Source organism: Dendrobates tinctorius, unplaced genomic scaffold (assembly GCF_039654945.1).
Source record: "Dendrobates tinctorius isolate UK_male_01 unplaced genomic scaffold, ASM3965494v1 ptg000098l, whole genome shotgun sequence".
NCBI lineage: Eukaryota > Metazoa > Chordata > Amphibia > Anura > Dendrobatidae > Dendrobates > Dendrobates tinctorius.
In genome coordinates, this window is record NW_027361766.1 from 10,507,003 (window position 1) to 10,526,809 (window position 19,807).

Below are 19,807 nucleotides of genomic sequence, written 5' to 3' on the forward strand. Positions count from 1 at the left end.
CCACTCCTTCGTTGCCCTGGCGGTGTGCTTTGGATCATTGTCATGTTGAAAGACCCAGCCACGTTTCATCTTCAATGCCCTTGCTGATGGAAGGAGGTTTGCACTCAAAATCTCACGATACATGGTCCCATTCATTCTTTCATGTACCCGGATCAGTCGTCCTGGCCCCTTTGCAGAGAAACAGCCCCAAAGCATGATGTTTCCACCACCATGCTTTACAGTAGGTATGGTGTTTGATGGATGCAACTCAGTATTCTTTTTCCTCCAAACACGACAAGTTGTGTTTCTACCAAACAGTTCCAGTTTGGTTTCATCAGACCATAGGACATTCTCCCAAAACTCCTCTGGATCATCCAAATGCTCTCTAGCAAACTTCAGACGTGCCCGGACATGTACAGGCTTAAGCACTGGGCCATGTCTGGCACTGCAGGATCTGAGTCCATGGTGGCGTAGTGTGTTACTTATGGTAGGCCTTGTTACATTGGTCCCAGCTCTCTGCAGTTCATTCACTAGGTCCCCCCGCGTGGTTCTGGGATTTTTGCTCACCGTTCTTGTGATCATTCTGACCCCACGGGGTGGGATTTTGCGTGGAGCACCAGATCGAGGGAGATTATCAGTGGTCTTGTATGTCTTCCATTTTCTAATTATTGCTCCCACAGTTGATTTCTTCACTCCAAGCTGGTTGGCTATTGCAGATTCAGTCTTCCCAGCCTGGTGCAGGGCTACAATTTTGTTTCTGGTGTCCTTTGACAGCTCTTTGGTCTTCACCATAGTGGAGTTTGGAGTCAGACTGTTTGAGGGTGTGCACAGGTGTCTTTTTATACTGATAACAAGTTTAAACAGTTGCCATTACTACAGGTAATGAGTGGAGGAAAGAGGAGACTCTTAAAGAAGAAGTTACAGGTCTGTGAGAGCCAGAAATCTTGATTGCTTGTTTCTGACCAAATACTTATTTTCCACCATAATATGCAAATAAAATGAAAAAAAAACAGACAATGTGATTTTCTGGATTTTTTTTTCTCAGTTTGTCTCCCATAGTTGAGGTCTACCTATGATGTAAATTACAGACGCCTCTCATCTTTTTAAGTGGTGGAACTTGCACTATTGCTGACTGACTAAATACTTTTTTGCCCCACTGTATTAAGTTTTTTGTGTGCCATATCTCTGTGATTTAAGGGCATAAAAATTCAAATTTGGAAAATTGCGAAATTTTCAAAATTTTCACCAAATTTCTGTTTTTTTCACAAATAAACGCAAGTTATTTGAATGAAATTTTACTACTAACATGAAGTACAATATGTCACGAGAAACCAGTGTCAGAATCACCAGGATCCATGGAAGCGTTCCAGATTTATTACCTCATAAAGGGACAGTGGTCAGAATTGTAAAAATTGGCCCGGGCATTAACATGCAAACCACCCTTGGGAGTAAAGGGGTTAACAGAAAACTGAAAATAAAGATTAGAGAACAATCACAAGACGGATTTCTTCAACCAAGGAATCATTTTAATCAGTATAACGACGAAGACCTGACACTGTGCAGTGCACAATCCTGCTGACAGGTTCCCTTTAAATACCAGTCCTATGGAACATATAAGTGATTACAGCACAATTATAGATGGTAACTTATAGAGGACGTACTTTCTGATGGAGTTGTTCACTTTTCATGTCTTTTCCATCTGGCCCAGACCTACATGACAACTTCTTCCAGCCACAACTCGGCTGCAGGGATCAAAACAAAAACACATTTAAATTCTCATATTTTCAGCACTGTCCCCATTGGGACTATTCCCAACCTGCACAAACTCCTTACCCTGCTGATACCTCAATTCTGAGCCACTGCTTCCATATGTGTCCCTATTGCTGAACCTACTGTGTGGTACTGTGTGCCCTCTAAATTCTAAAGCAACCCTCTAGAATAAAGTAATGCTGTTTGCAAGTGCCCCAGAAAACAGTGCCCACATTTTTTTCCCTAGAAAGTAATAATGCCCTTTATGCCCCATTTGAAAGTCACAGTAACCTGAGTACCCCTATAACAATAAGTGCCCACTTTACATTTAATAATGTTCTGAGTCTCCCCCCTGTACAGATCCCCTATACGCAGTATGATGCTATCTTAAACATACAGTGAGTACAGAAAGTATTCAGACCCCTTTAATTTTTTCACTCTTTGTTTCATTGCAGCCATTTGATAAATTCAAAAAAGTTCATTTTTTTTCTCATTAATGTACACTCTGCATCCCATCCCTATTATGACATCATCTTCGCCATGGCAACCATTATGACATCATCGTCGATACACACACACATACACACACACACACACATATATATATAGATGTTGCCATGGTGACGATGATGTCATAATAGGTTGCCATGGCGACGATAATGTTGCTAACTGTGGTTAGTTATAACAAATTATAATGATTATCCTCCATCCCATAGTTCAGTGCCCATATACCCATCATACATATCCTCCATCCCATATTCTCATGCCCATATACCCCTCATACATATCCGCCATCCCATAGTCCCGTGCCCATTTACCCATCACACATCCTCCATCCCATAGTCCGGAGCTGGGTGACGCTGAGCAGGAAGTTCCTGGAGATGTGCTGTTATGTAATCGGCAATGTGGCTAGGTGTGCGGCCGCTGATGATGTGATTTTCTACACCGGTAACAATAGAGTGCGGCAGTAATAGAGGAGGTGATTCATTTCTGTCATGCTCTCTCTGCTCCTTTCTGGGGGGGGCAGACAATGACTGAGAGCTCATGTTCCCGGGGATGTTAGATTTCTCCCACCCGGTCAGTGTCTGCTGAGGTGTTGTGGAGCGGGAAAACTGTTGCTCATAGCAACCAATCACAGCTCAGCTTCTTTTAAACAGCTCTGGTGAAAGGAAAGATGCTTAGTGATTGGTTGGGACTATGTGGAGTGGGCGTGGATGATTCACACACACACTCATTTTTATATATATAGATAGATGGTTGCCATGGTGACGATGATGTCATAATACTTTGCCATAGCGACAATGATATCAGAATGGTTGCCATGGCAACCATCTATCATAATGGGTTGCCATGGCTGTAATGATGTCATAATAGGTTGCCATGTTGATTATGATGTCATAATGGTTGCCATGGTGACTATGATGTCATAATGGTTGCCGTGGTGATTATGATGTCATAATAGGTTACCATGGCAACAATTATGTCATATTGGGTTGCAGTGGCAACGATGATGTCATAAAGGTTACCATGGCGAAGATGTCATAATGGTTGCGATGGCAACTGACACACACAAGCATACACTCATTTTTATTTATATAGATTAACTAGCTGAAGAGCCCAGCGCTGCCCGCGCATAGTAACTAACTACGGTTAGTTATAACAAATTATAATGATTATATCTATATATATATATATATATAATGCTGAGTGTAGAGCCCCGCCCACTCCGCATAGCCACATTCACTATAATATCCCACATCATCCTATCAGCCAGAGCCACCGGACTACTACCCTTCATATCCCACATCATCCAGTCAGCCAGAGCCACCGCACTACTATCCCTAATATTCCACATCATCCCGTCAGAGCCACCGGACTACTACCCCCTAATATCCCACATCACCTCATCAGCCAGGGCCACCAGACAACTACCACTAATATCCCACATCCTCCCGTCACAGACGCCGGACTACTCCCCCTAATATCCCACATCATCCCGTCAGCCAGAGCCACAGGATTACTACCACTAATATTACACATCATCCTGTCAGCCAGAGCCACCGGACTACTCCCCCTAATATCCCACATCATCCCGTCAGCCAAAGCTACCAGACTACTATCACTAATATCCCACATCATTCCGTCAGCCAGAGCCACCGGACTACTACCCCTACTATCCCACATCATCCCATCAGCCTGGGGTCAGAACCAGAGCGCAGAGTGGATTTGCCCTCACTTCCATACCGAGGATCCCTTTAAGAGAGACTGGGATGAGAACCAGAGCGCTGAGTAGATTTGCCATGACTTGCATACCAATGATCCCTTTAATAGAACCCTGGGGTCAGAATCAGAGCATTGAGGGATTTGCCCTAACTTCCATACAGGAGATCCCTTTAAGAGAGTCTGGGGTCAGAACCAAAGCGCTGGATGAATTTGCCCTGACTTCCATACCGGAGATCCCTTTAAGAAAGGCCTGGGGTCAAGACCAAAGCACAGAGTGGATTTGCCGTAACTTCCATACCAGGGATCCCTTTAAGAGAGGCCTGGCGTCAAAACCAAAGCCCTGGATGGATTTGCTCTGACTTCCATACCAATGATCCCTTTAAGAGGGAAGATGTGCCTACGGGATGGAGGATGTGTGATGGGGATATGGGCAGGGAGGGGGGGATTCATTTCTGTCATGTGCTCTCTGCTCCTTTCAGGAGGGCAGACAATGACTGGGAGCTTATGTTCCCGAAGATGCTAGATTTCTCCCACCATGTTAATGTCTCATAGCAGCCAATCACAGCTCAGCTACTTTTAACCAGCTCTGGAGAAATGAGAGATGATTAGTGATTGGTTGCAAGGAAAACTGTTGCTCATAGCAACCAATCACAGCTCGGCTTCTTTTGAACAGCTCTGGTAAAATGAAAGATGCTTCTTGATTGGTTGGTGATACACACACACACACACACATACATACATTCACTTTTATATATAGCGATTCTGTAAACTTGGGGGCAGATCACTGTGGGATCAGTGACCTGTCAGAAGCCATACTGGTGAATACCTAAACAGAGCACCACATGAAGACCCCCCCCCACAGGACACCCCAGACCACAAGCATATCATTAACTCAAAACTGAAAATAAAGATTAAATAACAACCCCAAGACGGATTTCATCACCCAGGTATCATTTTAACCAGTATAATGGCGCCATCATGACACTGGCTGAAGGTTACTGTGCACAATCCTGCTGACAGGTTCCCTTTACTCAAAACTTTTTCACCAGATTTCTGATGAAAAAAGCTTTTAAAAGCAACATTTTCTTGAGGAACCGCAAGTTTGTGCAAAAAATGTGACTTTCGACACCCCAGCACCAACAAAGTTGTTGAATCTGCGGTGGGACGGAGGTGTGACAACCCACGTTTGTCAAATTAATGATGAGCGGTGGCGTTCAGTACACCGCAAATCTTGCGCCAGGTGCTGGAGTAAGATTTGTGGGGAGGTGCACATAGTGGTGCACGCCTATTGTTATGAGTAGTTAAGACATATGAAGTAGACAATATATTATAAGTAACACATTTTCATTTTGATAAAGCCATGCTCATTTTTACTTGTTTTTTATATTATTATTATTATATTATTTATTGAAGTAACGCAAGATGCTGAAAAAAGAGAAGAGATTCAAATGGAACAAAATCTTGAATTGGCTAAATGCAAAAAACAGGTATCGGTATCTCCTTTGCAAATTTTGTAGTAAAAATATGTCATTAGATTTTTTACAAACTAAAATGCATTCATAAAAACACCTGACAAAATGCCTCGTATCGCTGGGGTCCTGCATTTAAATCCTATCAAGGACATCGTCTGCAAAGAGTTTGTATATTCTCCACTTGTTTGCGTTGGTTTCCTCCAGGTACTCTGGTTTGTTCCCACATTCAAAACACACAATGCGCGCGATGTAAGGATTCACAGGTCTGCAGTCACAAAGAGTGGTGAGATAACCCCTTGAAGTATTTGGCCACACCATAGTCCACCAAGCACCTGTATTTGGTTTGATCAGTCACTCTGTGATGACAGAGTCCCTTTAAATTTCATTCTTTATTAATCATTTAACCTCATGTTTGTCAGTGCAATAATCAATGTAAGGGCTGCTTGTAGTGAAGTTGCATTTGTGTCGCCTCATTCTCTAAGGCTACTTTCACACATCAGGTTTTCGGCGTCAGGCGCGATCCGGCGTCGTGCCGGAACGCCGGATCCGGCAAATGTTTAGTAAAACCGGATGTGACAGATCCGGTTTTCTGCCGGATCCGTCTTTTTCTTGACAGACAAAACCGGATCCGTCTCATCCGGTTCATCCGTTTTTCTATCCGTTTTTCGACGGATTACGCCGGATCCGGTTTTTAAAATTGACCCTTGTGGCCTTCCGAACGGGATTGGCTACTGGAAAACTATATATAGCATGTTCCTACAGCCCTTCTTTGACAGGTTGTAGAGGAGAAAGTGCAGGTTGGAGAGAAGAGCAAGTTACTGGCGAGGATGGATGTTGTCATTGGAAATATTTTGAAGAATTTGGCGGATTTTATAGCGGAGGCGAATCGTTTGAGGGTGATTGTTCTGGAGAAGGAGAGAGCGAGACAGCAGCGCATCAGGCATCGTAGACGACGTTTGTGGATCCACCCCATCACAGCCAAGAGAATGACGCGTGGGGTCTATTCTACACTCTGCATGGACCTTCGACGAAACCCGTATAAATCTTTTGGATATGTTAGGATGAAAATGGAGAATTTTGATTACTTGGTGGAGCGCATTGCACACCTCATAAGAAAAGCGGACACCTATTGCCGCTTCTCTGTTTCACCCGCAGAGCGTCTGATGGTGACTTTAAGGTAAGCCACATTTATTGGATGTGATCGCATCAGAGCACACTTTCACTGCAATCTTGTTGGTGGTAGTTTGTATCTCCAAGTGTTATAGCTCAGTTTTGGTATGTAATGCTGTGATTTAAAACTATATATTTATTGTTTTTTAATTCCCCACAGATTTCTTGCAACTGGAGAATCCCTTTCGTCACTGCATTTCCAGTACAGACTCGGGATTTCCACCATATCTGGAATTGTGAAGTACACATGCCGTGCACTGTGGGACTCCTTAGCTGAAGAGTTTTTACCAGAGCCCACAACAGAGAGGTGGATTGAAATTGCTGACAAGTTTCAACAGATATGTCAGTTTCCCAACTGCTTGGGCGCTGTGGACGGGAAACATATCCGCATTGTAAAGCCAGCTGGATCGGGATCGGAATATTTCAATTACAAGAAATATTTTTCAATTGTCCTCATGGCCATCGCTGACGCGGAATACAAATTTATTGCGGTTGATATTGGGGCCTATGGCCGCTCCAATGACTCTCAAGTTTTCAAACTGTCTGCCATGGGGCGTAAACTGTATGGAAACACCTTCCAGTTCCCACCACCTAGACCGCTGCCGCAAACATCTGGTCCACCTATGCCATTTGTCTGTGTAGGGGATGAAGCCTTCCAGCTGTCAGAACACCTTTTGAAACCGTACTCTAGCAGAGGATTGACAAGACCAAAACGCATTTTTAATTACCGCCTCACAAGAGCAAGAAGAATGGTTGAATGTACCTTTGGTATTCTGACAGCCAAATGGCGGGTCCTATTGACTGCGATCAACCTCAAGACAGAAACTGTGGACGAGGTGATCAAAGCGTGCGTGGTACTCCACAATTTTGTTATCTGCAAGGAACCCATTTCCATTGAGGACACCTCTGAAGAAACCACCTTGCAAGATTACCATGACATTACCACTAGAAGTTCTGTGACAGTTTCAGTAATGAGGGACAATTTTGCACTATACTTTATGTCACCTCAAGGCAGAGTACACTGGCAGGATGACAGAGTGTGAAAGATTTGTGCTAAAATTTACCCACAGTTATATACCTAGTTTTGAATACCATTTCACCTTTTAAATACCCTGTATTTAACCTTTTTCGCCGCAGAAAGAAATGACAGACAATTTAACTTTTATTGAAAAATGTTTTTTTTAGTAAACTTTTTTAAAATTTTAATAAACTTGTTTAATAAAGCTTTGAAACCATAAAACTGGTCATTTTTATTTAAATACACACATTATAAATCTGTGTAGTGTGTGGTGGAAATACTGCTGGAGGGGCTGCGGGACACTTCGACACTGGGAGTGTGGAGAGAGGACTGGGATCGTGGTGGGGAAGGAACAGTTAGAGGTGAAGGTGTGGAAAAAACTACAGAATGGGTGGACATGTGGGAAGCAGAAGAGGTGGTGGGTGGTGGAGTGGAGGGTTGGGCAGGGACTGTAGGAGCAGATGATGTTGATGGCAAGTTGTATGGGGAAGGAGTTTGGTACGGGGCAGGTTGCTGGAAGTGGGGAGATGTCTGGTACGGGGCAGGTTGCTGGAAGTGGGGAGATGTCTGGTACGGGGCAGGTTGCTGTAAGTGGGGAGATGTCTGGTATGGGGCAGGTTGCTGGAAGTGGGGAGATGTCTGGTACTGAGGAGGTTGCTGGTACTGGGGAGTTTGCAGGTACTGGGGAGGTTGCTGGTACTGGGGAGGTTGCTGGTACTGGGGAGGTTGCTGGTACTGGGGAGGTTGCTGGTGCTGGGGAGGTGGATGGTATGTAATAGGAGGGGGAGGATGGAAAGTGGCTGGAGGGGGTGTAGATGTAATAGGAGGGGGAGGATGGAAAGTGGCTGGAGGGGGTGTAGATGTAATAGGAGGGGGAGGATGGAAAGTGGCTGGAGGGGGTGCAGGTGGAGGAACTACTGTGGTGGGAGGAGGAGGTTGGGAGGTAACTTGCTGGAGAGCAGCGTGGCATGAATGCATTACATGCATCTGCTGGGCAGGAGAGAGCGTTTCCATGCGCTCCACAACAGACCTGAAAAAGGTGTGGTTTGGCGAAGATCTTGCTTCTGAATGCATGGTTTGCAGAAGTGTCTTCACCTCCAGAATGCTGGAGTTGATCTGCTGATAGCCTGCGGAGATTTGCTCTGACAAGACTTTTAGACAGTTCTGGAAAGATGCATTCAGATGCAAGAACTCTGGCGCATAAGTCTTTTCCTGACCCCTCTGCCGCTGCCGCCCAGTACCCGCAGGTGTACTAGAGGTGGCAGGGGCAGAAGGGTGGGGTAAAGGGAAAGCGATCTCCTCACCAGCAGCTTCATGTAATGTAGGCGGCCACGATGCTCCTGTGCTGGTGGATGGGACAGATGGGTCGAATGTGTGGGAAGGCTGGGAAGGTGCAGATGTACCGGGGCGGTCGAAGTGTCCCTCGGTGCCGGTCTCCTCAGGGATCGCCTCAGAAGGGTCCAATCGTGCAGGCTCCCGAGTGCTGCTCACCGTGCTGTGGAATAAAGAGAAAAAAAAACAATTAAAATAGTGACATGGTATGGCCCTGGCTGAAAAAAAAAAGTTACATCTAAACATTTTTTTGTCACATGTGGTGTGTAATATTTACCTTCTGGTGAGCATTGTGTCCCGGAGGAACGACAGGGCTCGTGCGTACTTGTACTTGCTCCTGCGTCCTCCAGATCCACTCGGGGCCCGCATCTCTTTATTGAACTCCTTCTTGAAACGATCCCTCACAGACCGCCACCGCTTCACAATTCTCTCCCCTGAAATGAGAAAGGACAAAGTGGTTAGTATACAACATCAGTGTTTCCCAAACTCCAGTCCTCATGGTCCCCAGGGGTCATGTTTTCAGGATTTCCAAAGTAAATAGAAATCCTGAACACATGATCCGTGGGGACCACGAGGACTGGAGTTCGGGAAACACTGGTTTAAATCAAGCAACCGGTACTGTATATACTTACGCTCTTTAATCTGGGCCCGAGCTTCGAGGTCCTCCCAGCGGTCCACAAGGAGCGAACAGATTTCCTCCCAGAGTCGTCGGGTAACGATCAGGTCAGCGTGGCGGCGGTCACCCATATTCCAGAGCGGCTCCCTTTCTCTGACGAGATCGATGAGGCGGTCCACATCAATCCCTCCATCCTCACCGTCAGAGTCGGGAGCACGCTGTGAAGGCTGTTAAAGAAAAAGACAAAAATAACATAATTAGCCTCCACAAAAGAAATGAAATAAAAAGTGCAAAAAAACAAAGCAAAAATATTTATACTTACACGCTGGTGACCGCCGCGTTGCTGTCGCCGACGACCCTGGGAGGCACTGCGAGGACCTCTTGGCCGAGCACCAGATTGGGAAGACTAGAGAAGAAAACAAAAAATGTTATGTCTTTGGATGTAGGCATTTGTTTGCTGTGTGTGGTCTGCAGAACATTGTTTTCTATGTGTTGTGTGTAGTGTGATGTTGTGTTTCTGCGTTTGATGCAAAAAACTTACCAATTGTGAGCCCACTCCAAGTGTCTGTCCACCCCTTCCTTCTTCTTCTGGGAGCTCCTCTTCATCTTGTGATTCCTGTTTTGAAATAAAAGGCAATGAATACACATATATTACAGAGATGATGGATTTTGGAAATAAAAACTTACCGTCAAACGCTGACGATGCGAGGGAGGGTTCCCAGAAGATGTGCTGTCTTCCTCATGGCCAGACTCCATGGCTGTGGGTGGTGTTTCTGCTGCTGCCATTGCTGCTGCTGCTGCATCTATTGGGCGGCTGTTGAATAAAGAGAAACAAAGGGCCAATGAATATCTTGATATTCCATAGCCCTAGTTTGGAGGAATGGGGGATTTGATAATTACCGTCTCTCATCTGCTGCTGGACTCCCCTCCCGTTGTTCAGCATGCTGCTCCATTTGGGGTGGTGCTGATGGTGCTGCTGCTGCAGATGTCTGCTGCCTTCTCCTGCTCCTGGTTCTTGGCTTGGGTGGCATGTTGGGTGTGGCTGAGGGTCCCATTGTCTTGCTTTTATATATGTCCTGTGGGCAGAGCTACTGAGCATGCTCAGACCAAAGAAACCGGATTCGGCCGCCGGATCCGGCTGTCGCCGGATCAGGCGCATTGCGGCGCTCATAGGCTTTCATTGTATGAAAAAGCCGGACACACTGGATCCGGCGTGTCCGGCTTTTTCGCCGGAGACAAAAAACGTTACAGTAGCCGTTTTTTCCAGACGCCGGATCGCGTCACATTGCCGGATCCGGTGAAAATCAGATGAAACGCATGGCCATCCGGCTCGATCCGGCTCTAATGCAAGTCAATGGGGGGGAAACCGGATCCGGCATTGCATTTCGCCGGATCCGGTTTTAGTCAAGAGCGCCGGATCGCGCCTGACGCCGAAAACCTGATGTGTGAAAGAGGCCTAAGGCTCCATTAATCCTGTGGCTGTAAATCCACAACAACCCTGTACAGCTGCAGCTTTTTCATTGTCTCTCTACACAATACCTTAAAGGGAGTCTGTCAGCACAGAATAACTGTTCAAACCAAGTATAGGCACTGAGTACTCTATTGCCAGAAAAATCATTTGACTACACCTTCTTGGTTTCCATCTCTCTCCATCCTTCTCGGCCCGAGTATTCAATCTCCCTTCTCTGAAGCCAGAGCAGTCAAAGAGGAGAGGGGGTGGAGATTGAGGGAAAACAAGGGTTAGGCCTGTTTCACACTTCAGTTTTTTGAGTCAGTCAAAATCCGCCAATTTTAAAAAAAAAACGGATCAGCCAAAAAAAAGGGGGGATCCGTTTTTTTCCCCCATAGACTTACATTAGTGGCGGATCTTGACTGACGGTCGTCCATCACACCCGTTTTTTGACGGATCCTTCAAAATTTTACCGTCTCCCGCGCGGATGAGATGGACTCTGCAACGTTTTTTTGTCTTGACGGTCCGCTATTTGGAAGTGTGCATGCCCGGAAGCTTTGCTCCGGGACACATTTTAACCCTGAAATGCGTTCCAGGATCAGCGAAAATTCTCTCTCTCTTCTCTCTCTCCTTTTCCAGGCTGCGGGTCCTTTAAATTTCAGACTTCGCCGGATCCGTCAAAACAACGGTCCGGTTGCACACGTTGGTGTCAAAATGGAAACGGATCCGTTTTTGGCCTTTTTCACGGATTGCAACTGACGTCAAAAAACGGAAGTGTGAAACAGGCCTTAGTTTAAACAGCATCCTGTGCTGAAAGAGTCCCTTTAAATGGAAAACTGTCAGGTTCCCTTTAAGCTTGGAGGGAAGCAACTGTTTCACCTGCAAGGCTGTGCAGCTGGTCAAAATCACCCTGTTTTGCAGGTGAAACAGCTGTTTTCTCGCATGTTACAGTGATGTTACCTTTAGAACAGCATTAGATGCGGAAAATCCACAGGTAAAAAAATGCATATGCGTGTTTAGTGTGTTTCCGCAACTATATCACTCTAAAATGCATGTAATCCACATATTACTGTATCAGTAATGTTTTGGTAAAGCCAAATACCAGGTAATATAAAAAACAAAGCAGCTTAACTTAAAATATGACATTCCAAGCCCAACCTTTATCAGTCTGATGGGTGCAGGGCAGGAGAGAAAGCTACAAGGGTCTGCATATCACTAAAGCTGCACAGATGCTGCATGTCCTGACTAGGTGGCAGAGTTTTCAGATTATGTGATAAGTAGTGTTGAGCATTCCGATACTGCAAATATTGGGTATCGGCCGATATTCGCTGTTTTGGAATTCTGATACCGAGTACCAATATTTTTTCAATATCGGATACTGGAATCGGAAGTTCCCATAATGCAATGAGCCACTGTTGTGGCTGTGATTGGCTGCTGAAATGATGTCATCATTATGCGCGGTCTGTGCGCATCATGATGCGCGGTCTGTGCTGACTGCGGGGTGTCTGTACGGGCCTGCCGTGGGTCTGTACGGGCTGCCGGGGGTCTGTACGGGCTGCCGGGGGTCTGTACGGGCCTGCCGGGGGCCTGTGCCGGTTGTCGGGGGTCTGTACGGGCCTGCCGGGGGTCTGTACCGGCCTGCCGGGGGCCTGTGCCGGCTGTCGGGGGTCTGTACGTGCCTGCCGGGGGGCCTGTGCCGGCTGTCGGGGGTCTGTACGGGCCTGCCGGGGGGTCTTGTGTGTGTGCAGGCATCGTCCGATGGGACTACAAGTCCCATTGGGCTATGCCTGCTACAATGACAGTGATTGACACATTAGCCAATGATGGGACAGTAGTAGTCCCATCATCCGGCTAATGTGCTGAATGTAAAAAAAAAAAAAATACTACATACATACTACATATATACAACATTCATACAACATACATACATACTACATGCATACTTCATATATACTACATTCATACAACATACATACATACTACATACATACTACATATATACTACATTCATACAACATACATACATACTATATACATACTACATATATACTACATTCATACAACATACATACTCGTACTACATACTACATATATACTACATTCATACAACATACATACATACTACATTCATACAACATACATACATACTACATACATACAGTGGGGAAAAAAAGTATTTAGTCAGTCAGCAATAGTGCAAGTTCCACCACTTAAAAAGATGAGAGGCGTCTGTAATTTACATCATAGGTAGACCTCAACTATGGGAGACAAACTGAGAAAAAAAAATCCAGAAAATCACATTGTCTGTTTTTTTTTCATTTTATTTGCATATTATGGTGGAAAATAAGTATTTCGTCAGAAACAAAATTTCATCTCAATACTTTGTGATATATCCTTTGTTGGCAATGACAGAGGTCAAACGTTTTCTGTAAGTCTTCACAAGGTTGCCACACACTGTTGTTGGTATGTTGGCCCATTCCTCCATGCAGATCTCCTCTAGAGCAGTGATGTTTTTGGCTTTTCGCTTGGCAACACGGACTTTCAACTCCCTCCAAAGGTTTTCTATAGGGTTGAGATCTGGAGACTGGCTAGGCCACTCCAGGACCTTGAAATGCTTCTTACGAAGCCACTCCTTCGTTGCCCTGGCGGTGTGCTTTGGATCATTGTCATGTTGAAAGACCCAGCCACGTTTCATCTTCAATGCCCTTGCTGATGGAAGGAGGTTTGCACTCAAAATCTCACGATACATGGCCCCATTCATTCTTTCATGTACCCGGATCAGTCGTCCTGGCCCCTTTGCAGAGAAACAGCCCCAAAGCATGATGTTTCCACCACCATGCTTTACAGTAGGTATGGTGTTTGATGGATGCAACTCAGTATTCTTTTTCCTCCAAACACGACAAGTTGTGTTTCTACCAAACAGTTCCAGTTTGGTTTCATCAGACCATAGGACATTCTCCCAAAACTCCTCTGGATCATCCAAATGCTCTCTAGCAAACTTCAGACGGGCCCGGACATGTACAGGCTTAAGCAGTGGGACACGTCTGGCACTGCAGGATCTGAGTCCATGGTGGCGTAGTGTGTTACTTATGGTAGGCCTTGTTATATTGGTCCCAGCTCTCTGCAGTTCATTCACTAGGTCCCCCCGCGTGGTTCTGGGATTTTTGCTCACCGTTCTTGTGATCATTCTGACCCCACGGGGTGGGATTTTGCGTGGAGCACCAGATCGAGGGAGATTATCAGTGGTCTTGTATGTCTTCCATTTTCTAATTATTGCTCCCACAGTTGATTTCTTCACTCCAAGCTGGTTGGCTATTGCAGATTCAGTCTTCCCAGCCTGGTGCAGGGCTACAATTTTGTTTCTGGTGTCCTTTGACAGCTCTTTGGTCTTCACCATAGTGGAGTTTGGAGTCAGACTGTTTGAGGGTGTGCACAGGTGTCTTTTTATACTGATAACAAGTTTAAACAGGTGCCATTACTACAGGTAATGAGTGGAGGAAAGAGGAGACTCTTAAAGAAGAAGTTACAGGTCTGTGAGAGCCAGAAATCTTGATTGCTTGTTTCTGACCAAATACTTATTTTCCACCATAATATGCAAATAAAAGGAAAAAAAAACAGACAATGTGATTTTCTGGATTTTTTTTTCTCAGTTTGTCTCCCATAGTTGAGGTCTACCTATGATGTAAATTACAGACGCATCTCATCTTTTTAAGTGCTGGAACTTGCACTATTGCTGACTGACTAAATACTTTTTTTCCCCACTGTATATACTACATTCATACAGCATACGAGTACATACATACATGCTACATACTTACTACATACATACAACATACATACAACATGCTACAGACATACAACATACATACTACATACATACTACATACAATACATTCATACATTCATACAATACATACATACTACTTATATACTACATTCATACAACATACCTACATAGTACATACTACATATATACAACATGCTACAGACATACAACATACATTCAACATACATACTACATACAATACATTCATACATTCATACAATACATACATGCTACATATATACTACATTCAGACAACATACATACATAGAACATACTACATACATACTACATACATACAACATGCTACAGACATACAACATATATACAACATACAAACTACATACATACTACATACAATACATTCCTACAATACATACATATAGACATACAGTACATATAACATAGAGTACATACTCACCATCACTTGTCACTTTGATCCCCGAAGCCCTTGTCATCTATGAAAAAAATTAGAAAAAAACAAACAAGCAATATACTCCCTGATCCACAGAAATCCATGAGTGTCCCACGACGATGTGCTGCACTGCATCACTGAGAGGTTACTATGGTTCACTGGTCTCACTTTATGGCAAAAGCTGCGTGGGAACTTTCTCACACAGCAATGCCAAAAGTGAGACTAGGGACTATTTTTTTTACAGTGGCGGAGGAATACAGTGCGGAAGGATACCTACCTCCTGTCATTGGATTCCTGGAGCCCCTAGAGAGTGGTCGCATCAGCTGATGCTGCTGTTCTCCACGGGAGATCGGCGTGGGACACTCGTGGATTTCTGCGGATCAGGGAGTATATTGGTTGTTTGTTATTTTCATATTTTTTCACAGATGACACTGGCTTCGGGGATCAAAGTGACAAGTGATGGTGAGTATGTTCTCTATGTTGTATGTACTGTATGTCTATATGTATGTATTGTATGAATGTATTGTATGTAGTATGTATGGAGTATGTATGTAGTATGTATGTATGTATGTTGTATGAATGTAGTATATATGTAATATGTATATAGTATGCATGTATGTATGTTGTATGAATGTAGTATATATGAAGCATGTATGTAGTATATATGTATGTTGCATGAATTTTGTATATATGTAGTATGTATGTATTATGTAGTATGTATGTATGTATGTATGCTGTATGAATGTAGTATATATGTAGTATGTATGTTGTATGAATGTAGTATATATGAAGTATGTATGTATTATGTAGTATGTATGTATGTTGTATGAATGTAGAATATATGAAGTATGTATGTAGTATGTATGTATGCTGTATGAATGTAGTATATATGAAGTATGTATGTAGTATGCATGTATGTTGTATGAATGTAGAATATATGTAGTATGTATGTAGTATGTATGTATTCTGTATGAATGTAGTATATATGAAGTATGTATGTAGTATGTAGTATGTATGTTGTATGAATGTTGTATATATGTAGTATGTATGTAGTATGTATGTATGTTGTATGAATGTAGTATGTATGTAGTATGCATGTATGCTGTATGTATGTAGTATGTATGTAGTATGTATGTAGTATGTATGTATGCTGTATGAATGTAGTATATATGAAGTATGTATGTATTATGCATGTATGTTGTATGAATGTTGTATGTATGTATGTTGTATGAATGTTGTATATATGTAGTATGTATGTAGTATGTAGTATGTACGTATGTTGTATGAATGTTGTATATATGTAGTATGTATGTATGTTGTATGAATGTAGTATGTATGTAGTATGTATGTATGCTGCATGAATGTAGTATATATGAAGTATGTATGTAGTATGTATGTTGTATGAATGTAGTATGTATGTAGTATGTAGTATGTATGTAGTATGTTGTATGAATGTTGTATATATGTAGTATGTATGTAGTATGTATTTTTTTTTTACATTCAACACATTAGCCGGATGATGGGACAACTACTGTCCCATCATTGACTGCTGTGTCAATCACTGTCATTGTAGCAGGCATAGCCCGATGGGACTTGTAGTCCCATCGGACGATGCCTGTACACAGACACAAAGACCCCCGGTAGCCCGCACAGACCCCCGGCAGGCTGGCACAGATCCCCGGCAGGCCTGTTCAGACCCCCGGCAGGCCCACACAGACCCCCGGCAGCCGGCACAGACCCCCGGCAGGCCCGCACAGACCCCCGGCAGTCCGCACAGACCCCCGGCAGTTGGTACAGACCCCCGGCAGGCCCGCACAGACCCCCGGCAGTCCGCACAGACCCCCGGCAGGCCCGTACAGACCCCTGGCAGGCCTGTACAGTCCCCCGGCAAGCCCGCACAGACCCTGCCCGCACACACAGACACGCACAGTGTCCACCCACTAGAGTTGAGCGACTTTTGGTTTTTTAGGGTCGAGTTTCGTTTCATGAAACCCGACTTTTCCAAAAGTCGGGTTGAGCAAAATCGGCCGACTATAGGGAAAAGTCGGGGGTCCGACCGAAACACGAAACCCAATGTAAGTCAATGGGGAATTAAAGTCGGCAGTGAGAGGAGGACAGGAAACACACCTACAGTGCCCATTTGAATGCCAAAAGCATCAATTCTTATTACTTAAGCTTGTCAACCTTAATTTACTTCATAATAATAGTTACGCACTGAAAAATGGGGGTTATTTGGCTACAGTTGTGGGGGGGGGGTAGGGCTGGCTCCAGGTTTTCGTGGGCCCAGGGCCAAAGAGCGCCCCTTTAACACATACCACAACTCATGATGCTCCGAATCGGCAGAGAAATAGCAGTATAGTACAATGAAAAATACTTCACTTCTTACATCTCATGACTGATATCCATTTTAAATTCTCCAATACCTCCAAAAACGGACAGTATATAACTCCATACAGTATTATGGCCAGCGCTTAGTGCGCTATACAAAGTAATGAGGCCCATATATTTCTCCATATGGAATCATTGATCCCATATAATGTTTCAAACCGTATATGATGAGCTCCACATAATGCTATAGTATATGTTGGTCCCAATGGATGAAGCTCCACTGTCTTATGGGCCCAAATAATGCTCCATATATAATGGGCCCCATTTCTACTGTTCTAGTGTATAATGGGCCCTGTAAATGCTGCTCCAGTGTCTGATGTCCACCTTTGGAATGCTCCAGTGTATGGTGGGCCCCATATATCATTCACCAGAGTATAGTGCTCCCCAAAAATTGCTGTCCCAACATTGAAAACAATTACATAAGTCTCCTTGCTAGGGAATCCCTGCACTACTCTGAACTCCTTGTCGTCCCTATCTTCCATCTCACTGCACTTGGCTGTTTAGGCCCTCCCACTGGCAGAGACACTTTTGCGTACTATGCGGTGCCCTGTGCCAGTGCCATCGCCCATGAGTATGCCCCCCCCACCTGCTCAAGGAACCTGCACTTTCATCTGCACCTTCCTCTTTGTCACCGTGTAAGGTGGTATAGCATGTGGGAAGGGGAACCTGAGTTTCCTCTGGGTCAGAGTCTGGCAGTGTAGAGTGCAAGGGGAATGTAGTGATCTGGGTCAATGTACCAACAGCATCATCCAGCAGTGGCTGGGCCTCAGTGCACTTGTGGCGTCCCCAAGAGTACGGTTGCCACTGTGGCATTACCTTCCTCCTAGGGAGTGTGTTTTCAAGCTTGGGAGCAACGAAGGATCTCTCTAGCAGTGAAACCAACACACAACACATTTCCCACTCCAGGCTAGCAGGGAGACCTCTGAACCTGACTGCTGTGGAGCTGCTCTCTGTGGTCGGGAGGAGTTTAAGTTAGGGCACTCTGTGCAGGGAAGGGGAAGTGTGTGGATGTGAGAAGGGGAGCTGGAGGATGAGCAGAGTTAAGGCTCACTCCTAGCTGGAGCGCATGGTCCCGATTCCGGTCTCCGAGTTTGTAGGGACACTGACGTTCCTGCAGCAGAAACCGGGGGAAGTAGCAGCTGTAAATGCTCTGTACCCAACTAAGGCTCGGAGGCCCCAGCATCGACGTGTGGGAGCCAGAAGGAAAAGGCTACAGCTGTCTGCCATACAAGTAAAGTCTGAGGAACATCAGGAGGCGCTTCAGTGAACCACGGTCCTGTGAGTGCTTCCCCCACAAGCGCTAGAAAGGAGACGTTCAGGAAGGTACATGTTGGCGGAGTGTTGGAAGGGAACTTTCCATTTTGGTCCCGGTGGTTGGCTGAGGTCCTGACCCGGAGGACACAGCACGGAGGCAGGCATCTGTGTAACCTGCAGACTGTGAGTAAAGCTTTGGAACTGCACGCTCTGGTGTCCTACAGTTATTCCAGCACCGCTACATCTGGGTACCAGCACCTACACCGCCTGTGCCTTTCCCCCATCACTACATCTACACTTCCCTGGGACTCCAGCTCCACCTGTGGGGAGCTTCACCATATTTGCTGCACAACACCATCAGTCCCAGAGGATCTGCATGCAGCGTCGACCTAACATCTATGTTGCCGAACACCACAGGTGGCGTCAAACTATCTATATAAACTCTTTACCATTATACCACGCCATTTACATGGGCGCCCAGGGCCACCATCCGGGTCACCGCTGCTGTGACACATCCCACTGACACCGGCCCGGTACCGAGTACCCCACAGCCCTGGGAGGGCGACCCATATGCCGACTGCTGATCGGGCGGCGTTATTCCCACGAACCTCCAAACAGTGTCCATGAAGGCAAAGTTTTTTGGTTTCCAGGGGCAGTATGATTGCAAAGCTGAACCTTAAAGGAATGGCCAAAAGGGCACCACCAGGAGTGGAGCCTGTTGCTTAATTGGACTCCACCCGGGAAACCACAACTATGCCACCTAAAGAAAAGATGCACACTTTGAAAGCTTTGTCGATTCTGTGTGTGGTGTGGTATGTGTGTTTGTAGTTGTGCTAGCGATTTCTCAGCTTTATTCTGTTAACAACCGAGACTCCGGCATGCCCCTACAGTACGCGTCAAGCTTACTAGAGGGATAAG

The 19,807-nt window shown here is 45.1% G+C and overlaps 1 long non-coding RNA gene across 1 annotated transcript in view; it reads left to right on the plus strand.

Annotated features, from left to right (window-relative positions):
• Positions 1-5,365: 5,365 nt before the first annotated feature.
• The window catches only part of LOC141099177 (uncharacterized), a 39,046-nt gene continuing 24,604 nt past the window's right edge, over positions 5,366-19,807 (plus strand). The window contains exon 1 of the long non-coding RNA XR_012234427.1: positions 5,366-5,438. This is a non-coding gene — a long non-coding RNA (uncharacterized lncRNA). The remainder of the gene's footprint in view (positions 5,439-19,807) is intronic.